The following is a 5,569-nucleotide window of genomic DNA, read 5'->3' as shown; positions in this document are numbered from 1 at the left end:
GGATACGTATGAAAATTGTGCGGTTATAAGACCACTGGCATATCTTGCTTATTGCGGTACCATCCGGAGAGGCTCCAGAAGCAGAAGTTGTGAGGCACTTCAGTTTGAAAATTCGCCCAGAAAAAAATATTTTCATGGTCAATTTAGGCGAAATAAACATCATCACATGTTTAAATCAATACAGCCAGTAATCGATAAACCTCAATCGAAAAATGATGCTTCGAATCTTCGTTTAACGCTATTGTTAAGTCATGCTCGTTCGAAGTCTAAATTTCTAGTGCATCAATTGATGCATTAACTTTTTTTGCATATACATAAAAACAACGAATGGGCTTATAAGATTGTTTGCTTGCAATCGGTTCTTTTAGCGTGTGGACAAAGTAAAAAATTGAGACGGCTAGGGTTCCTCACCGCTATGACGCCGCAAACGACGTCTGATATGTACGTAAAATCGGTTAGTCGTTAGGTTCTTTCAAAAAGTTTCCGCCGCGTTCATGGTGTCATTACCGATTAACTCGTTTCCAGCGGTAGCGTTGTGGCAATGTATTTGTCAACTGTGTTGGGATCATTGGAGGCTTTTCTCTTTCAATTTGAAATAGACAGCCGTATGAATCAATGCTTAACGGCCAGTACCGCATGAAACACTTGGAATAATTATACCTATTAAAAATTGAACAGCCTTGTATGCTCAAATCAGAAATCAGAGGTCACGGCAGGTATGAAAATAGTATCTTTTTTAAATTGCTCGTACTGACGTTTACTTTTAAAGGAGGTTTTCCCAATTAAGTTAATCGTGAATTAACCGGGCAAACACAGATCCAAGAAACTATGAACTGTGAAATCTAAATTCTTAATCTGGTTAAGTTAAATCTATGTCTGTGAACGCTTCAGTTGTAATATGAATGCTACCGAAAGAAACTACATAGACTGTCTAGAGTAAGTTATTTCGTTGTCCTTTAATAGTACAATAACTAGCATGGACGCAAGTCGAACGCGCTATCAAGAACTTGACTATACATTCATAGTGTATATATATTCAATAAAGTTTTTCCATTTATGTACTTGTGTACTCGGCTGTGCAAAGCCTATCTAACTTACTCCCGCTAGGTTACATGTGTACCTCTCAAGATCCAAATGGGTGCAAATCAATTCAGTTCACGGTAACCGGCTGAGACAAGCTGTAGTGTAGAGTGAGATTGCCTGTACATCTGAAAGCTCACCTCTGTGGGGGGATAAGCCCCGGTGAACGTTTATCGTTTGAAGGAAGAGGACGTCCACATCTGCAGTGATTTTTTATTTATTTATTTATTTTATTTATCAATACACCTGTAACTGTTTCCTACCTCATCTGTAGCCTGAAGAAGTTTCCGGATTACAAGCACTTCATCTGCCTCCGGATACCATTTGGCCACCAGCCACTGTGTCTGTTACTGTCTCTCAGAGAAACGAACCCGCCGGCCTCAACCGTAGTGTACCATTGAACAAATGAATACTTATACTCAATTTACCATCTTGTGTTGCAATGGCCGGTTCTATTAAACCTGCTGAACCTATTGAACCGGAGGTGATCCTGAATTCTCACACTTGTTGGTTGCACCGGTGAACCTGAAAGGGCCTGCTTGATTTTGCATGTTCAAGGTTATCATTTATTGCTGATTTGACTGAAAACAGCCAGCAACAATACGCGTGTATGGCATCTTCAGATGTCTCACGTTTGAAAAAGCTGATCGAAACCAACCTACCGTGCAGAATAGCATGCTTTTGTGTTTTTTTCTTTTTTCGTTTCTCGAAATGACCGTCTGCATGCGCCAGGCGAAGTGGCTACAGGAAACTTCTCTTTAAACGAAGCCTAAAGAAGGTCAGGGCATGTGATGCGAGGTTGTGTTAACGCTCTTTTACCTTCTATGGAAAACAAAAAGGCTTACGACCACCATGGACGTGTGTGCGATATAAGAACAGCCACAATACCAACACATGAAGTATATTGAACTTCAACGGTTACTTTATTTCTAATGTTAAGGAGATGATGCTGAATCCTTTGTCATATCATTATGTCGAGTTTAGATATAGATAAATAAAGGACCGAACGCAATATAGGCGTAATTAGGTAGAATTTAGTCTAGGCTCTGCTGAAAGCCATTTTGAGGGAATTGTCGATCGGTCGGGAATTGTTCACGATCTTATCATTCAGTTAAAACTTGTCTTTAGACTCGCCGCATATAAGCGAAAATAATAACAATCGCAGTAATAACTGTAGGTCTAACAGCAACGAACGACACGCAAAAGCTGGTGTCCCGACCATGCGCTGAGATAATAATTTTTACTTACATAGACAAATCGATTTAATCGTATCAAAATGAAGAACAATGCCTCACGACAAACACTTCCCACTTATGCTTTTGATTATCAAAATACTAACCTCTTCTTCAACGCCGTACGGTCTCGCTCCTCATACAATCTTGGTACGCTTATTGCTTTCGACGTACACCTCTGCGTTGTTAATATCACACAAGTTTAATTTTTTACTACGATCATTTCATTTTTCGACAATGTACTAAATTTGATGCAATAGAGATTAGGTTTTTACCAACCTCCTGTTTGTTAACTGAAACATTCGTCAGCTTTGTTTTTTTGCCTGTTTTTGGATATTTAAAGCCGCTATTTCTGGCGGCTTTTTGCCTGTTCATCGTCCCTTGCTTATACGTCCTTGATGTTCATCTTCACAACGATCTTCAGAATATACCAGTTCGTCTCGTCAGCACGCTGCCGCCCTATCACCAACTCTGCTATCGTAGACCTGAACGTATGCAAATTCTCGTCTCCTTCTCACCGCTACTCCGAGAATGACCGGTTGCTCCGTTGTGGCCGAATTCGCGTTTGCGCGAATCCATCTTTTAGTCCCCTCGTGAAAAATACACCCTGCTTAGACGCCACATGGTCTGTCAGATATTTTTACGCAACCGTTTTATCCATCTTGATCACACAGATGAAAAATTATCTAATGTATAAGAATTAATGAGTTCAGCATACCTATTCCTGATTTGATCAACAATGGAATTGTGTGTGGATCCCATATCTTTATGGTCACGTGTCTTGTGGACTGCTTTAGCCAAATTATGTTTTGCTATAGTCTACCGCATCATCTAACGATTTATCTTATTCTATCAGACGTGGACCAAAATGGACCCTCTGAGCAGCTACCTAATGTTGGATGCCACTGTCCGATAGCGATGCTAGTTGGATACTTTGGGCCGGACCTTGCAACTTCCGGGAGTTGTTGGCCTATCGTATGTATTCGCAAAACAACTTTGTTGGTAGCCAGAGTTGTTCCAGCGTCCGCTGCGTCAGCAAGTCGTTCGTTTATCGGTACTATTCGACGATGCCTATTCGGATGTCTGGCAAATGACACTTCGGCTGTTTTGACGCTCGGAGCAGTCGTTGTGTAGCTTGCGGCACAACACCGCAAAAATGGAACCAAGTAAGGCAGGACATACAATATTAGATAAAACTTTTGCGTAGCGTTAAAGGGATATAATGCAAGCAGGTGAAGCCTGAGTGTGCCTAGTCGAAAATTTTGCATTTATGTTGCCGGTGATCTAAACTTTTTTGCAGGATTGAAGAGTTAGCTAATGAACAATGTAAAGGCCTAATGTAGAGAACGTATGAGACGCATTTGTCGCATTAATGTATTACAAAGGGACCTTACATAAGCCTACCTGTTGACAAAGACCTACATCCTTTCAAATGTTATCATCTTATAATAGGTTGCTATAACGAGTTGTAGGTAAAGGAAAAAATTACTTTTGTTTTTCGTTCGCAACTTAAATTTGAGGAACAATTTTTTACATGTTTCCCCTTGTCTAGCTGCTCATATGGTTTTATTGTAATATTCGAACTTAATCTGATAGTTTTTCATTTATGATATCGATTTAAAGATTCGAAATATGTTTCCCGCATTGCCTATGTAAAGCTAAAGATAAATAATAAACTCTCATATAATTACATCTAATTTTAACAATATAATAATACCTACAAGTTGTTTTTTTAAGAAGTTTTATCTTTCATACAGAACGGGACTCAGTGGCTTAAGTTTTTTGTCAATTTGTTGCGGCCGCTTCTCTTATGAACGCACCATCTACCGCTGAATTACTTTGTAACAAGTCCGTTAGGGACGTTTAACATGCAGCCACGGGGATTCCCCCAAGCGTCAACGCGCATATCGGCCAACGGCCCATGTGAAGACTGACATGCGGCCTGGACGTCCTTCATGCTGGACACGTCCATAAAGGTCCATGACGTTTCTGATTTGCAGGGAGATGGCAACTATGAATTTCCTATTGAGACAGTTCGTCGCTGACGACGTTAGTCCAAAATCTTCATTCACTCTCAATGTCCAAGGTATGGAGCCCCTTGCACTCTGCTGGGTCGGCAGCTGTGTGCAGAAAACGAGATCACGAGAAGAAAACGATCGTGCGGAAATCGAAAATACTTTATCAGTGGGCCTGGGAAACATGTTGTGGGCGCGTTAGAGAAAAACTAAGAATATCCTACTCTGTTACCTGTTTATAGCGATTCTGCTAATTATCTTTACAAGCAGTGTACGTGAACGTCCTGTCGAAACCTCAAGCTTACCTAATATGCATACAACAGGTAAACATTGGGCTCATATGCATCACTTTTACCTATCGTTGATATCTTCAGTGAGACTAGTATGACAAACTTGGTGTCATAAATGTTTAGTTTTCGCAAAATGATTCTTTATGTTTGACTCAGAATCTGGCTGTTCTTGAATATAAATTCATATTGAAATTACTGAATTGAATAGTAACTATTCAGTCAATTCATTTTATGCTTGATTCATGTGATATTCCTTACTTAAGCACCCCTAATTGAAGCGTCTTACACGCAAATATGATCGAAAGCTCAGAGACAATACACTGATAACAAGATTGAATAGGCGCTAGTTATAATAAATTTTAACAGAAACCTAAAAAATTAATGGACTTCTTGCGTAGACACTGTATCCTGCACTAGTCAATGGCTTGTCAACCTGCGGATATAAAAAAATGTTCTTAAATGACGATTAATCACGATTTTGTGGACGATACCAACTGTCTGCGATAGGTCCGCATATAAGGTGTTAGCCTTAAGTTTTACCATAGAGAAAGTGGTCATTGTGGTATCCTTCTAATAAATGCAAACTTTTCATATAAAACGAATTTATCTATAATCCGCCGTTTTAAGGTATTCATTTAATAGCCAGAACATTTCCAATTAACATTTCTATAACTATGCGTTTTCAACACTCATATATTGAATCTGTCATTGAAAATATCGAAAAAATCTGGGTACTCAGATTAGCAAGTTTTCCTAAATAAAAAACAGATTCTTTTGCTACTTCCTATTCAGAACTAGGAAAATTCTGGCTAAGTAATAAACTTAACGACGAATGCATATGTAACATACTGGGTCATTCAAAATGGAGAAAACTAGAAAAATTTTGCCGCAGGAATACCTTAGCTAGATTCTGATTGTTTCAAAGCTTCCTTTCCGCGATCTTTATTTGTAC

The 5,569-nt window shown here is 39.3% G+C and overlaps 1 long non-coding RNA gene across 1 annotated transcript; it reads left to right on the top strand.

The window, feature by feature from the left end:
* Positions 1-356: 356 nt before the first annotated feature.
* Positions 357-4,880, top strand: LOC147755472 (uncharacterized). The gene is made up of 4 exons (XR_015329162.1): positions 357-441; positions 2,737-2,937; positions 3,169-3,478; positions 4,313-4,880. It is a non-coding gene; the product is annotated as an uncharacterized LOC147755472 (long non-coding RNA).
* The last annotated feature ends 689 nt before the right edge of the window (positions 4,881-5,569 follow it).

The sequence above is a fragment of the Varroa destructor genome, unplaced genomic scaffold (assembly GCF_002443255.2).
Source record: "Varroa destructor unplaced genomic scaffold, Vdes_3.0 BEIS01000005.1, whole genome shotgun sequence".
Lineage (NCBI taxonomy): Eukaryota > Metazoa > Arthropoda > Arachnida > Mesostigmata > Varroidae > Varroa > Varroa destructor.
This window is presented reverse-complemented; position numbering and strand designations above follow the sequence as displayed.